The 16,273-nt window shown below is 52.2% G+C and overlaps 1 protein-coding gene across 1 annotated transcript in view; it reads right to left on the bottom strand.

The window, feature by feature from the left end:
* Window positions 1-244: 244 nt before the first annotated feature.
* Window positions 245-16,273, bottom strand: part of WDR27 (WD repeat domain 27) — a 215,645-nt gene continuing 199,616 nt past the window's right edge. Inside the window, exon 27 of the transcript XR_014311702.1 lies at window positions 245-265. The gene's annotated coding sequence lies outside the window, so the exon portion shown is untranslated. The remainder of the gene's footprint in view (window positions 266-16,273) is intronic.

Here is a 16,273-nt window from a genome sequence, read left to right as displayed (position 1 = left end):
AGCTATAAATACAACCAGCAAGATTGGCTGGAACTCCCCTTTTCGCTTAAGAGAAAGTCTGCAAGTTCTGGGGTTTTAAGTAAGCTTCACATCAGCCAGACGGAGAAGGGCTGTGTAAGCAGACGGGTCCCCGTCAGTAAGGTTCAGAGCGGCGTGCTGGGGGGAGGAGTCGATGTATGGGTGAGGTTATTCTATGGCTGAATTAATTTATCATGTGCAAAATAGGAATTTGGCCCAAGAAGTTGGAAACTTTTATTTTCTGCAGCTCGATGACTGAAAGAGAGGAGAGGGGGGATTCATTTCATCCAAACCCTGCCCCGTGTGCTGTCTGGGCCCCACGGAAGCCTCCCCTGCGAGCGCCCAGAACGGGGCCACAGCCCTCTGGCACTTTATCCCCAGTGACAAGACAAATCCTCGTCAGCTTCCATGGGCTCCCTTACGGGACAGCCCGCAGAGGAAAGACTCAAGAATAACAATGGGGCAGCCGTCAGACACCCTGCCCCTCCCCAGAGAGCAACTTCTCCCACAGCAGACAGTGTAGACAGTGGTCCCAAGGAGATGATAACAGAGGAGGGGGAGGCAGACAGAGGAGGGGGAGGTGGACCCCAGGCAGCGTGGACAGGGGACAGAAACAGTGACGGGGGGTCAGCCGCATGGGCTGGTCCTGGGAAGACAGCCGTCATGCTGACTGGGCATCAATGTGCCCAGCAGTGGACAGGTCAAGCTTCCACTGAAGAATGTTAAAGACTGTATGGGGTTATCTCTAAGCCATCGTAGATATAAATTAGCAAGATAAGATCAAGAGGGACCCGACATTCACTTCACCTGGGTCCCCGCTGGGTTTAAGGGAGTCATTTGGGGCCACAGAGGGGCCAGAGACAGCAGGCTGCTGTGCCTCAGCTCCTGGAGCTTCTTGTGGTGTTTCAGGATGGGGCAGGTGGAGATGGAGATTGGAACTGAATGATGATGATCCTTGCTCACGGCATTGTTTTAAAGACTTTATTTACTTATTTGATAGAGAGAGCACAGAGGGAGGAGAGAGCACAAACAGGGAGCAGAGGCAGACAGAGAGGGAGACGCGGGCTCCCTGCTGAGCAGGAGCCCAGCCCGGGGCTCGAACCCTGGGATCGTGACCTGAGCTGAAGGCAGAGGCTTAACCCACTGAGCCACCCAGGCATCCCTCACTGTTTGAAGGTCTTTTTACCTGATGTACCCAGAATGTGTATGTCTTAAGATGACGTATCTTCTTGTGGCCAGTTAGTTGGTACTGAAGTCATCATTTGAATAAAAAATACCTAGACTACATCACTAAATTAATGTTATCTGAAATTCCAAAGAAGAATGTATAACCAGGTTTCCCTTAAAGAATCTGTGGTGGATACTTGTCCATTTACTGGTTTATCTTACTCTGCTTACTGCTTGGTCATATCTGTGGCCAGAAAGCGCAGGTTTAGACACCTCACTCCGCTGTGTCAGCAAACGATGCTTCGAATGCATTTCTTCTTCCATTTGTTCACTTGGCACACATTCACTGAGCGGCCCTCTTAGCATTTCAGGAGTATGCAGGGCAAAGGAGACAGCAAGACTACCTTCAGATCTGATTAGGAGGAATAACCCGTACACAGTGATGCATGTTCAGAGGAGAGGACAGAGAAAATGTTTCTTCCAAAGGGGACGATCGGAGCAGACTTCTCGGGGAGACGACACAAGCTGACCGGTCATGTAGGGAGAACTGATTGTGTGCAAGAGAAAAACAAGTTGGCACAAATAGGGCAGAGGCAGCTCAGAGCTGGAGCAGAATCCAGCGCCAGGTCCTGGGAATGTTTCCATGGATGATGGAAGTGATGGAGGTGCTGGGGACAGGATGGAGCTAGACCCCATGGCCCCACTGTGCATGGAGGGAGGGTCCTGGCCAGCCTTCACAGGACAAAGAGGACTTGTGTCAGGGAAGCCCCAGAGCAAAGTGGGTGGCATGGTAGGACTGCCCAAGAGTTCTTGGAAGCCCCATAGAGACTTGGGTAAAATATCAGTTTGGGAGGATAGGGGGAAAGTGTATATCTAAGGAAGTGTGGGGGGAACCAAAGCTGCCCAGATGAGGCTGAATCGTGTCTGCCTGGAAGCTGTGAACAGGAACTTACTGAAAATAGGGTCTTGGCAGATTTGGCCAAGTTAAGAGGAGGCCCTACTGGAGTAGGACAGGCCTTATAGGCCAATAATTCATGTCCTTATAAGAAAAGGAACATTGGGACCCAGAGAGAACCATGCCAGCACAAAGGCAGAGACAGAGAGGTGTGGCCAAAGAGCACCCATGATTGCTGTGGGGTCAGAAGCTAGAGGACGCAGGATTTGTCCTGCCCTGCCTGGATCTCAGCCTTCTGGCCTCCAGAGGGTGAGACAACACATTTTTTGTCATTTTTAAGCCCCAGCATCCTGTGCTTCATTAAGGCAGCCCTAGGAAACTAATCCAGATTCCTTGCCAGGCTCTAGAAACTTCCATCGTGATGGTCCTTATTTTCCAAGTCTCAGTATGGTGCCATGGACCCCCTCCCCCCGGCCAGTGGACATCCTATGATAGATAGGTCTTCTGGTCTGCGTCAGTAAGACAAGCTCAGTGGAGGCTGACATCTGACGTTGAGAACACAGCATGGAGGCTGATCTGAGAATAGCATGGTTGGGACCACACGGGGCACTCCTCCAGGTCTGGCCTGCAAACATGCCTGTCCAGTGCCCAGTGAACACCCAGAGGGAGTAGCAAGCAGACTCCCACTGCGGGAAAGCCAGGAAGGTTAAAGCTTCAGAAGATGGAGCAAAAGATCTCAACGGGCTAAAAAAATGAGTCTACGATGACCATCAGAGTTGTCAGAATGAGAGGTCACTGGTTCTCTGTGGACACTGGGTGGGGCCAGGCCTAAGTTTCTAGAATGTCCTGCTTGGTGGGAAAATGACATGAATGAGTCAGGAGACACAGGTGCAGGGGGGCAGGTGCAGGGGGGCAGGCTCAGAGAAAGAGCCTGTCCTGGAGAGTCAGATGATGCAGAGGAGCCAGGAGAGGCCCGAGAGGTCTGAGCAACCTGGACCCGACCAGGCAGGACCTCAGGCCCGGGAGCACAGAAAGGGGCAAGAGGAAAGGACCCAGCCTAGGGCAGAAAACCAGCTGACAGAAGTGGCGTCGCCTGGTTAAGAGCTCGAGTCTGATCCGTCTCCTGAGCTTCCCCCGTGAGGCGGGCGCTGGGCAGGGGATGGGGCTGGTTGCCCTCCAGAGGATTCATGGACCAGGGAGGGACACCTGGCAGAGTCCAGCCTCACCCAGGGGACTGCAGAGCCTGGACCTCTCGGGAACAACAGCCAGGTGCACAGCCGCCCTGCCGGCAAGCAGAAGGGAACAGATGTCCCACCTAGCGGCCGGCCTGGGCCAGGTCCCGCAGCTGGTCATCGGCCGCGCACGCCTCCCTCAAGACTAGACGCCTTGGTCACGGTGGAAGTCTGGGCCATGGGTGTCTGCCTCAGGATGTATGTGAATGTGACCTGTCATCAGGTCCTGTCACGGAGCACGGGGACAGCAGAGGAGAGACAGGAGTCCACAGGCCTCCGAGCACCAGAGCCCAGTGAGAGAGCCGGCTCTGGAATCGGGCCCCAGGCCAGAGTGACCAGCACCAGACTGGCCAAAAGTGAAGTTTCTTAGCCTGCCTCAAGCTGATGGACACTCCTGAGTGGGGACGGGCCAGCTCGTGGACATGAGCGCAGAGACGTGAGCTCATTATGAAGCATAAAACGAAGAAGGCACGCAGACCCGGCATGGCCTCACCCGGGGTGCCCTCCACAGAGGGGTGGGGGCCTGACCCCCAGACCTGCCCAGGGGCTGTGCTCCCGCAGCACATGCTCAGACGACGGGAACACCGTCCCCAAGGGACCTGGCTGCCCTGGGCCCGGGCTCGGGTCCAGCCTGGGGGCTGAGGACAGAGGTGGCCGTGGCGCTGGGGAATGAGCACTGCAAGGAGGAAGCAGCCTGGAGAGGCGTGGGAGCAGGGTGTGGGGCTTCAGGGGGCTCCGATTTCACACACAAAGGAAGCAGGCCCGGGTTCCCGCTCGCTGCTGACAGCTCACGAGAGACCGTCCACCAACCAGGGACCTCTGGGCACCAGCCCGCCCCCAGGAGACATGGCGGGGGTCCACGCAGGGCCCCCATGGCAGCCGGAGGTTGGGGAGAGGGGGGTCCATGCTGTGGGGGGTCCACACGGCAGGGGTGCCCATGGGTTGGGGCTGGGTAGGGGTGTCAGTCCACACGTGGGAGTCAATGCAAGGCATGGCGCATCCCGGCAGGCTGGTCACCGTCGGCCCAGTACCTCAGGACAGGGTCTAGTGCACACTAGATGCTCAGTAAATATCTTTGAGCGACTGCACTGACAGATGAATGAATGAAGTGGCCTCTAGCGTCCTTTCCGCACCGAAGGTCAGAGCGGGCCATTCTGATGGAACTGGAGGAGAGGGATGGGCCAATGCTGGTGACTGTCGGGGGGCTCCAGGCCACCCCGGAGAGGACCCTGGGTCGCTGGGAAGCTGGGGGTCTGGGGGCGAGGGCTGGGATCGGGGGAACCACTTGGCCTTCCCGTGCTGGCTCTGGGCTCTGGGGAGAGGGCGCACCGAGGTCCCAGAGCAGCCGGGTCTCTGTGACACGCGGGGCCGGAAGCTGCTGGCTGCGTGAGAGCTCGCGGATCCAGGCATCTGTTCTCTCTTAGTCCCTCCTTGGACCGTGAGTAAGCAGAGGGCTTTCCTGCCCTCCTCTGGGGGAGCGGGTTCCGGGAAGCAGGAGAAACCACAGAATGTGAGTTCTGTGTGAGTGCGCCCGGGGTTGGTAGCAGGAGGATAAAATTCCTGAAAAAAAAGCTCATGTGGATGGAGGCCGGCAGGATGAGGTCACAGGCTATTTAGATTCTTGGCGTGTACTGAGCACTCACTCACACAAACATGCTGGATGGGGGGCTGGGGGTCCGGTGGACGGGCCCGCTGGGCACGCAGGCAGTGGGGCAGCTGCGGGGAGACCCCGTTTCCTAGAAGAGGTGATCGGATGGACCGGATGGGCAGAGAGCCCGGTTCCAGCCCCGACCCCGTGACGGGAGGCTGCTGAGTCTCCTTCTGGGCCTTGGCTTTCTGCCCTGTAAAATGGGCACAGCCACAGAACACACGGAGTCAGAGCCTCCTCCCGAGGCAGGCCCAGGTGCCCCGTGTGGGCTACCACTGGAGAAGCCCACCCTGCCTGCTCTCCCTCTGCTCTTCCAAAACAGCAGCAAGCCCAAGAGCTCCCTGGCCTCTTGGTGGGGGGTGAGGGGGGCACCTCTCGGGCTGCTCTAGAGGCAGGGACGGGGCAGAGCAGGCAGCAGCAACCTGGAAAAACCCCCATCAGGAGGCACTGCCAGGAGCAAGGACTGAGGCCACAGGTCTCCCGGACCTGTGCCCTTGCCTCCAGGTCAGCCGTCTGGGTGATGAAATGCAGGGGCACCGGCCCTCTGCTCAGGTGCTTGATCCTTCTGGACGCTCTGAGAGGCTCTGGAAGGACCAGACCCCTCGGCAGGGGTTGCCCGCCCTCCGACCGAGTCGGTGAGCGTGGGGTGCCCTGCTTGCCCTGAGGGGCCCTCCCAGAGGGTGCTGATGGCCGCCTCACCCCTGCAGCCCATGGCTCACGTGGCTCAGACCCATTCCCCGACTCCATTCAAGGTGCCGTGTAGGGGCGCCAGGGGCTCAGTGGGTTAAGTGTCTGCCTTTGCTCAGGTCATGATCTCAGGGTCCTGGGATTGAGCCCCGCTCAGCGGAGAGCCTGCTTTCTCCTCTCCCACTGCCTGCTTCTCTGCCTACTTGTGATCGCTCTCTCTGTCAAATAAATAAATAAAATCTTTTTAAAAAAGGCGGTGCCGTGTTGTAGACCCATGTCCACAAAGGAAGCCCTGCTACCCCCTTCCCAACCCGCAAGCAGGAGGGCCGTTCCCCACCTTTCTCAGGTGAGCAGGTGTCTATGGGGATCGGGGCGAGGCCTCGTCCGCCTGGGCTCTGCTGCAGCCCGACCTGGAGGACGTGCTTGGGGGAAGACCGGACGATTAGGCGATGGAGCGAGTGGCCGTGCAGATGTCCCCGCTCTCAGCTGTGACATGGGGCACAGTGAGCTGGGGAGAGGTGGACGGTCCCCTACTGGTTTCATCCAGAATCCAGATTATCCTGGAGTTGTGCTATCAGAGGAGAGTGTCTGACAATCATTAATTAGTATCCTTGTTCTTTCGCTAAGTCAATCAGTGTAGAAGGAATGAACAGCATGTGCCTGAAACCACCGAGGTGTTCACGGAGTGGTGAGGCTGACAACGGAAGGAGCCCTGGCCTCCTGAGGACGACTTCTTACAGGACTCAGTAACGTAGCCTGGGGGACGTCGGTAGTGAGCATAAGGACAGGTGACAGGAGCCACCTGCGAGGACCGGAGGCCCCGGAGCAGCGGAAGGGCTGCCTCCACCGCTGCTGGTGGTGGAGACGGACTGTCGGCGTCCCTCCCTCAGCGGGGCCTCCGGACCCGCAGGCACACGGCCAGGTAAAGACAGACGGGGCTCGAGGACCATCCGGGGGACGGCCCGCTCTGAAGGGACAGTGAGGGAACCCGTCAGTGCGCTCGCAAGGAGCACCCGTGAGCCCCGAGTTGGATCCAGGTGAGCTGGGGGAGGCGGACGGGTCGGTGTGGCTCGGAACAGCTGCGGGCCGGCGGGTCGGGGCTAGAAAAAGGTTTCGTCCTTTTGTAAGCGCCTACTGTGTGCCGGCCCCCTGCCTTGTCCCGGAGGTACATGCTCTCAGACCTCACGACACAACCTCGCACGGGTGTGACCAGCCATATTTTACAGAAACTAAGGGTCAAACGTTCGGTCACTTGTCGGTGTTGACAGCACTGGCCACAGCTAGGTCAGCCCGCACCACGCCTGAGGCCCTCGCTGCCGGGCTGTGTCTCCCTAGCCGTGTCTCGAAGGAAGGCGTCCCACTTCGGGGCGGGTGGGGTTCTCGGACACACTGGAGACGGCCTGAGGACGTCCAGCAGCCCTGGGAAGACAGAGCATCTTCGCAGAAATGTGGGGGCCGTGAAGGAACAGTAAGTGTCCTCCAAGGTACGTGTGTAAGATCCCCGAGGGCAAAAGTTTGTCTTTTTAACGCTCCTCCCCCCAGAAGCTCCCAGGGGAAGGCTCCGGGATCGCTGACCCACAGACACACGGAAAGGTGCTGAGTTTACAGACCACGAGGGAAAGCCAGGAGCCAAGAGAGCCCCTTCGAGTCCCCTGTGGGAACCAGAACCAAGGCCCCACGCCTCCTGCTCAGCAGTGGGGGTTGCTCCCTGGGCTTTGGGACACGATTCAGGTGGATCTGAAAGTCTCTGAAGGAAGTCTGACAGCCCAAACGGTGGCTGCGGCCCACGGCAAGGCCGGCAGTGCCGCCGTGTGGGAGACAGCCGGTCTCCTCAGGCCGGCCACAGGCGGGGAGCAAGGGAGGCCGACCGGCGCTCACGTGCAGGCCCACCTCCCGGAAGGAAGGACACAGCTGGTGCCCTTAGGAAGGACTAAGTCTTCGCGGGCGTCGGAGCGTGACCTCCATCTCCACGGGCCTCACGGCTCCCCGGGGACCCCGCCTCCAGCCGGTCATCCCCAGGTCACAGCAGAGCAGGGAGGCTCAAGAGAAGGCGCCCGGAGGCGTCCACAGAACTGGGCGCTGGAAGGAGAGGCAGCCGCGGGAGGAAACCGTCTGGGGAGGATGGGCCCGGCCCGGCCCGCCATCCCGGCCCGAAGCACACAGCCTCCCGGGCCCGAGCGGGCGCCCGGCGGCCACGCGGCGTGATGTGCGGCGGAGGGAGGCCGGGCAGCAGCAGCCACGCGCCGGGAGAGGCTCGGACGCGGTGCGGGGCCCCCGGGAAACGAGTGAACAGAGCTCGGCGCGTGTGCGGCCCCGTGGAAGCCAGGAGCCCGCAGGAGGGATTCCTCTGAGCTCAACGAGACGGCCGAGTCCGGAGAACCCCGGGAGATGCTGCACGCGCGCGTGGGCCTGTCAGCGGGGCCCGGGGCTGCCGCGGGAAGGATCCGGGGACGCGACCCGGCCGCCGGGGGCTGCCCGCCTCGGCCTGCTGCGTCACGGTGGCCTCGGGCTGCAGGGGAGGCCCCGGCTTGGAGCAGCCCCCGCCCCGGAGGCCCCTCGGGAGCCAGGCCGGCCCGCGAACGCCGACGCAGAGAAATGCAGAGGAGGACGCGCGCGCCACGGGAGCAGGAGCAGGGGGGACACCCCCCAGGTCGCCCCGAGCCCTGGGAGCGAGGCCTCCGTGCGGGGGCCATCCACGTGGCCTCCCGCCGAAGCCGTCTGGGAGTCCAGGCGCGGGGGGAGCCGTGCGCCTTCTCGAACGTCAGGACGACCGCGCGTGCGGTGCGGCCGCGAGAACCAAGGGCCCCGCGCCCCGCAAGGGAGATTCTGGTGCGTCGGTGCGGTTGGGCGCGGCGCTGACGGCCGGGGCTCCGGGGCTCCTAGCGCCGCGCACCTCCGCTCCGCCGCGCTCTCGTGCGCCCCCGCAGAGCAGCCGGGCCTTCCGGACCCCGCAGGGCCCCAGCAGGGCGCACGCGCCGCGGACGCCGGCGCAGCCCGAGAGGTCCGGAGGCACCGCGGCCGGGGAGGCCTCGTGGCAGCAGGTCGCCCGCACTTGCCCCAGATCGTGTCTTTGGGAGGGAATCGGCTGGTGCTGCATCACCGGTGGGCTGTCCTGCGAGAGCACACGTGGCCTTGGGGCTTTACAAACAGACTCATGTGACTGACATTTGCAGCATCTTTTTGTAATTAGGCAGGAATCTGAGCGCGGAGACAAAGGAGCAGCGCTCGGGCCAAGCGGCTCTGTGCCGCGCTCCGACGGCGTCCGCCTGCGTGCGCCCTGCTATTACGGAATCCAGTATTTAGTCCAAAAGGGCAGAAGAATTCCAGTAATTATAAACCGCCCCGGCTAGCAAGACAGATGTAAACGCGCCTCCCAGGATTGGGCAAGAGAAAGCTTGCAAAGTGCAATCCCGAGGAAGGGCCCGAAAGTCCCTTCTCTCTGTCCGATGCCGTCGCGAGGGAGGGGCGAGGCCTGGCCCTGCACGACGTCCTGACGCGCACCACCTCGCTCGAAAGGCTCACGGGCCTTATTTTCTTCTCAGCTTTGGATGATTTTCCAAAGTACTTGGCAGACCTCATGTGTTAGCCAGGGTTCCCCAGGGAAACAGAACCCGCCACCGAGTGAGATTTGTTGCACTCGCACTGGCGGCGAGGAGGCCGGCCAGGCTCAGGGTCTGCAGACTCCCCGCGGAAGCTGGGAGAGCCGGTAGCTCGGGTCCAGCCGTCTACACAGCCTGAGGAGCAGGAGGACCGGTGTCTTTCCTGTCTCGCGACCAGACCAAGACTCGCAGCTCAAGACCCAGAAAGAGCCTGTGTTTCTGTCAAAGTTCAGAAGGAGAAAAAAAGCCCAAGCCCCAGCTCAAGGACAGTCAGGCAAGAAGAGTGCTCTGTCACTCCGTGGAGGGCCTGCCTTTGATGTGCTCAGCCTTCGCTGGAGCGGATGCGGCCCACCCACGGCAAGGAGGGCACCGTTTTACTCGGTCAACAGATGAGTCTACAGAGCTGGTGTCACTGACGCTGTAAAAGGAAACACTGTCCGTCTGGTTTCCAAGCTACTGCAAAACAGAAAAAAATAATAGAAAATTTCTGTAATTATAAAGTTTTATAAAGTGTTTTTTTGTATTCATCCTGAAGAGCCATGAGAAAATCCGCATGAGGTATTCTTAATTAATTTATTTTTAGAGGTCTATTAATTTACTTGGTAAAGCAATGGGGTAGTCGGGTGACGGGCATGAAGGATGGTACTGGACAGAACGGGCGAGGGCTGTGAATCCACGGACAAGTCACGAAACCCTGCCCCGGAGCCCGTACTGCTACAGGCTGACAACCATGAGTCAGTGAATGCTACATCTGAAGCTAACGGTGTACTGTATGTCAGCTGGCTGGATTTAAATAAGAATAAATAGATAAACTGAATTTAAATAAATGCTTTTTTAAAAAGAACCTAGGATGAATACACATATTTTTTTTAAGATTTTTTGTTTATATTTTTGACAGACAGAGATCACAAGTAGGCAGAGAGAGAGGAAGAAGCAGGCTCCCCGCTGAGCAGAGAGCCCAATGCGGGGCTCGATCCCAGGACCCTGAGATCATGACCTGAGCTGAAGGCAGAGGCTTTAACCCACTGAGCCACCCAGGTGTCCTAATACACATATTTTTAACTGAAATTGCCTATTCAAAAATGAAGCCACTGCTCCAAAGTCAAAGGAAAATTGGGCAAAACAAAGTAAGTATTGGGCTATCCAAGACCCAAACCAAGCATTATACAAAAATGTTACAATTTAACTCATATTTAGGTATTTACCTTCCTTTAGATTTATTCTATCTAGTATACACATCTAGGGCCAAATCAAAAAATCTGCTTCTTTTTTATACAGTTATTTATTTTAATAATTTTGTGTTTTGACGCCATACCAGCCTTTAAAGTGCCGCCGCATCCCGTGTGGGTCGGTCCTTATCTCCCCTTACGAGGCACATTCCTTCATACGCTTCTGTGTTCGTTCAGTGCTCCTTCGCTCCAAATCAAAGACACTCCCACAGCACTTCTCTAAGGCAGGTCTAGGGTGATGAACTCCCTCAATCTTTGTTTGGGAAAGATTTTATCTTCATTTCTTTCCGATTTTCTATTGTACTAAAATACACATCATATAAGATTTACCATCTGAATTAGTTTTCATTGCACAGTTCAGTGATGTTAATTTAATACATTCACAATTTTGCATAACTATCACCAACATCCATCTCCCTAGAAAATGGATTTATTTTTTATGATCTTTACATCTTATAAAATGGAAACCCTATACTCATTAAGCATTAACTCCCTATTTTCCCGTCTCCTCAGCACCTGGGAACTACCGTTCTACTTTTTGTCTCCATGATTTTGACTACACTCAGTATCTCCTATAAGGGGAATATCATACTGCTGTCATTTTGTGACAGTTTTTTTCATTTAGCATAATGTCCTTAAGGTTCATCCAAGTTGAAGCAGGTGTCAGAATTCCCTTCCTTTATAAGGCAGAATCATATTCGATTGTGTGGATATTCCACATTTTGTTACCATCTGTCCATCCATGTATACTTGGTTTGCTTCCATTTCAGATATTATAAATGATGCTGCTATGAGCATATGTGGACAAATGCGTCCTAAAGACCCTGGTTTCCGTTCTTTTGGGTAAACACCCATGAGTGGAATTGCTGCATCACATGGTAATTCCATGTTTAATTTCTGAGAAACCGTCAACATTTTACATAGTGGATGTACCATCATCCATTCCTACCAAGTGGGCCCACGGTTTTCAGTTTCTCCACATCCTTACCAATACTGGTTAATTTTGTTTACAGTAGTCATCCCGATGAATGTGAGGTGGTGTGCCATGTAGTGTGATTTGCATTTCATGGTACATTGATTTCAGTGCTCAGAAAGTTCTCACCTTTGGAAGAGAGAAATAATTAGCCCTAAACTATGTGCTGTTTTCATCCCACCTTGTGAATCTCAAAAGGAGGACTAGAAAGAGTAAAACTGCCCTAACAAGTCTAATTGAATCCCAAAATTGAATGTAAGAGTATTTATAGGGATATTAAAAAATATTCAATATGGCCACAGAGTAAAATACTCAGTATCTGTATATAATGAAAGATTACTGCATATCCGCTGATGAAGGACAGTAGAACCTACAAAGAGAAGAAACCAATAAAACTACCCAGAACAAAAAAATGGCAAAAAATTGCATTAAAACTGTTTTTGCAAATGTATTCTGGACATTCCAAAAGCTAAGTAGCAACATTGAAGATATAAAACACATCCAAGTAGAGCTTCAGAGGTAAGAACTGTAATGAGTAAGGTGGAAAATACACATACGCTAACTCTACATTGAAGAAAAAGATATCAGTGAACTTGAAGGCCGAACAAGAGCCACTTCCTATGAGAAAATACAGAGAGAACAGAGGATTTTAAAATAAACAAAGCATTAGTGAATTATAAGGCAGCCTCAAGAAGATACATATACTTGTACCGGGAGTCCCCAAAGGAGGGGCAAAACAGTAATAATGCCAAAAATTTCCAAATGTGTAGAGTATTAAAAAGCAACATATTGATGAAGCCCAATGAACCCCACTCATAAGTAAAATGAAAACTACAGCCTGGTCCATCATAGTCAAATCGTCTAAGTCAGCAATAAAGAGAAAACTGTAAACAACCAGAAAAAAAATATTACATTTAGAGGAACAAAATCGATAATGTCAGTAGATTTCTTGTAAGAAACAATCAAAATAAATGTACAGACAGTGGAGCCCTGTGTTTACTGTAGTGAAGTGGGGGGGAGGGATACCAGCTTAGAATTCTATACCCAGCAAAAATATCTTTCAAAACAAAAGTACAAGAAACACTTCATCAGACAAACAAATTGGAAAGAATTGTTCACCAACAGACCAGCAATGTATAAAATGTTAAAGGAAGTCTATCAGAAAGAAAGACAATAAAAATACACATGGGAAATAAGAACATACAAGAACTTCCTCTACCTGATAAAGGGCATCTCTACGAGTCCTACAACTAATGAAGAAACACTTTCCCCAAAGACAGAGAATGAGGCACAGGTGTCTTCTTTCACTGCTCCTCGTCAGTGTTGCATCGGAAGTTCCAGCCAGCGCCACAAGGCAAGGAAAAGCATGTTGAGGCTGAAAAATAAAACCCAAACTGTCTGTTTATTTACAGACCACATGATCATCTCTGTAAAAATCTGAGTGAATTATAAAAGAAGAGATTATGCTGAGTGAAGTGAATCAAGCAGAGAGAGTCAATTATCATATGGTTTCACTTATTTGTGGAGCATAACAAATAGCATGGAGGACATGGGGAGATGGAGAGGAGAAGGGAGTTGAGGGAAATTGGAAGGGGAGGTGAACCATGAGAGAATGTGGACTCTGAAAAACAACCCGAGGGTTTTGAAGGGGTTGGGGGTGGGAGTTTGGGGGAACCAGGTGGTGGGTATTGGAGAGGGCACGGATTGCATGGAGCACTGGGTGTGGTGCAAAAAACAATGAATACTGATATGCTGAAAAGAAATTAAAAATTTAAAAATTTTTACTACAAATAATGAATTTAGTGAGACTGCGGAATATAAAATCACTATAGGAAAACCAATTGTACCTATGCACTTAGCAATGAACCATCAGAAACTGAAACTTTGGATACCGTATTTAATAACAAAAACATGAGATACTCTGAGATTAGTCAAATGAAATGAGTGCGATGACTGCTTACAACTAGAAAACACTGGGAGTGCGTGAGGAGGTCCTAAGTCAACGGAGAGACGTTTACTGGGTTCATGTGCCAGGAGACTCGATGCTTCTAAGATGCTGCTTATCCCCGAGCTGACCTGTAGATTCAACACATTCTCAAGCACAATCTGGGCATATGTTTCTGTAGACACGGACAGACAGATCGTGAAATCTGCGTGGAAATGCAGAGGCCTAGAACAGACAAAAGTCCTCTGAAACGATACGACAAGGTCAGAAGACCGACACTCTCCGATTTAAAGTCTCACCACAGAACCGATCGGGACAGTCAGTATTATAGAAAAAAATAGAAATATCAATAAAATAGAGTAAAGAGTTATGACATAGACCCATACATGTACAAACAACTGATTCCTGACAAAGTTACAAAGCTCAGTGTAGAAAGGATAGTTTTTACAGAAAACAATTCTGGAAAAATTGAATATTTGCAAAAACAAAACAAAAAAATAGATAACTTTTGATCCATATCTTGCATCATATACAGAGATTGATGCAAAATAAATGACGTCTAAATGTAAAACCTAAACCTCTAAAAAGTCTGCAAGAAGGCAGAGGAAAATACCTTTGTGGCCATGGGTTAGCAGAGCTATTTGATGTGACATCAAAAGCATACTCCATAAAAGAAAGCATTTATATTTGGACTTTATGAAAATTAAATTGTGCTTCTTTTCAACAAAAATGTTAGCAGAATGAGAAGCTAACCCTCAGAAAATTTGCAAATCTTATCTCTGATAAAGAATTTACATTTGGAAGAGAACGAGATCCTCATTAAAGAGGGAGAGAAAGATTTTATACGATTGGAGCAGGCACGTCACCAAAGAATAGACGAGACTGAAAGGATGCTCAATACACCAGTCACGAGGTCAACAAAAATGAAATTCCCTGTGGGATTCCATATCGAGGATAATCTGGTCACAGTTGAAAAGATTGGTCATACCAGGCACCGGCCGGCAGTGGAAGAACGGAATGGGAACATTCACGCACTGCTGCAGGGGAGGTAAGATAACACAACGGCTTTGGAAAACAGCCTGCCCCCTTCCTTGAATGAACGCACACCTGCTGCAAGATCCGCCCATTCCGTCCCTGGGTATTTACTCAACACAGATGAGAACTTATTTCCACCTGGTTTGCACAAGAATGATTACATTAGCTCCCAAACTGGAAACAACCCATCATTCACCAGCAGGGGACTGGCTGAACGCAGCGTGATACATCCCGTCAAAGGAACCTACTCACCCATAACAGTAAGTGGGTGATCTCATAGAGGTGCGCCCAGGGAGGACATCCGGACAAGAGTACCGAGCGTGTGAGTCTATCGACGCAAACGTCAGAAAATGCAAAGTAATCAGTAGTGACAGAAAAAGGACCAAAGGCTGCCGAAGGGACCGGGGTGGTGTGGGGGGCTAGGAGGGAGGGCTCACGAAGAGGCAGGAGGGAGTTTCTGTGGCGACGGACATGCCGGGTGTGCTGCATGCGTGTGGTGATGGCTTCCTGAGCATATAAGTGTGTGAAAACATACGAAATCTTATGGTTAAGCTGGATGAAGTTTACTACATGCAACCATAACCTACCGAAGTCAAAAACACTAACCAGGACTGAATAGCAATGTGCTAGAAAAGACTTGTTCTGCTTTGCAAAATCCAGTGGTTAGCTTTTCAGGATTTTGTGAGCCAGTTCGAGTCAAACTGGTGGGCCGGGATTCCCACGTGGGGACCACGTACAGGACCACGTACATCACGGAAATGAGCACATTTGCTTATACGTCTGTTTTCTCAAACGCTGGTTGACAGACATTCCTCAGCGGATCCCCGGACTGAGAGTATAAAAACACAGTCAGAGGATGGAGCTCCTGCAGCAAATGTTTTCCCTTCTGGTCTTTCATTACACACAGGTATCATAAACTACTAAAGTCGTTTATATATTCAAATGTTACCAACTAATTAAATGGCAATAACTCAATTCATTTCTAAACATTGAATTTTAATCCTCTGTCAAATGAAAATTGGTGAACTACTGATGGGAAATGTCATGAAGCACTTGCCTTTTCTCCCTCCCTCTCAAGAAGGGCATCATTTTGGCTCTTTCTCATGCTTCATTCCGGGAACTCGGAACCACTAAATCCTGAAGCACCCCACGTTCTCCTTCTGAACATAGTGTTCTCTCTGCCTAGAAACTTTTCACCCATATCCCTGTCCCTTTACTTACCTGACTCCATGCCTGGTTCTAGGCAGGTAGAAATCATAACTGCTTCCCCAGCAGAATCTGACCAGGAGACGGCCATACCGCCGAGAGCTCATGTTCTTTATGGATACAGGATTGAATTAATGATTTCATGTTCATCCTAGGGTACACTTGGCTTAAAATAAAACATTGGTGAAAGTCCTTGACAACTGTTAAGTTCTATAGGAAGGGATGACATAATTATTTATAATTTTTAGTTTTAAATGGTAGACATGACTTGGATGTTAATTATGTCAATGTATCTTTCTACATAGAAAGACCTCACAAGATTCTTATCTCTTGTCTAGCTAAACAGCTTTCTAACTTTATGATGAAACTCAATGTTCCGATGGTAGTGTAGTTTCTGTTCTTGTTTGAGAAGAGATCATAAGTGACTTTCTCTGTATACAGGAATTGTGATGGATTTAAATGAGTATTTTAAGAGGCACCTGGGTGGCTTTGGTGGTGAAGCATCTGACTCTTGATTTCAGGTCAGGTCATGATCTCAGGGTGGTGAGACCGAGCCCCAGGTCAGGACCAAGTGTGTCTGCTTGGGATTCGCTCTCTTTCTTCCTCTCCCATTCTTATCCCCCTCTCTAAAAATGAATA

The sequence above is a fragment of the Mustela nivalis genome (assembly GCF_964662115.1).
Source record: "Mustela nivalis genome assembly, chromosome: 5".
In the NCBI taxonomy this organism is placed as follows: Eukaryota; Metazoa; Chordata; class Mammalia; order Carnivora; family Mustelidae; genus Mustela; species Mustela nivalis.
This window is presented reverse-complemented; position numbering and strand designations above follow the sequence as displayed.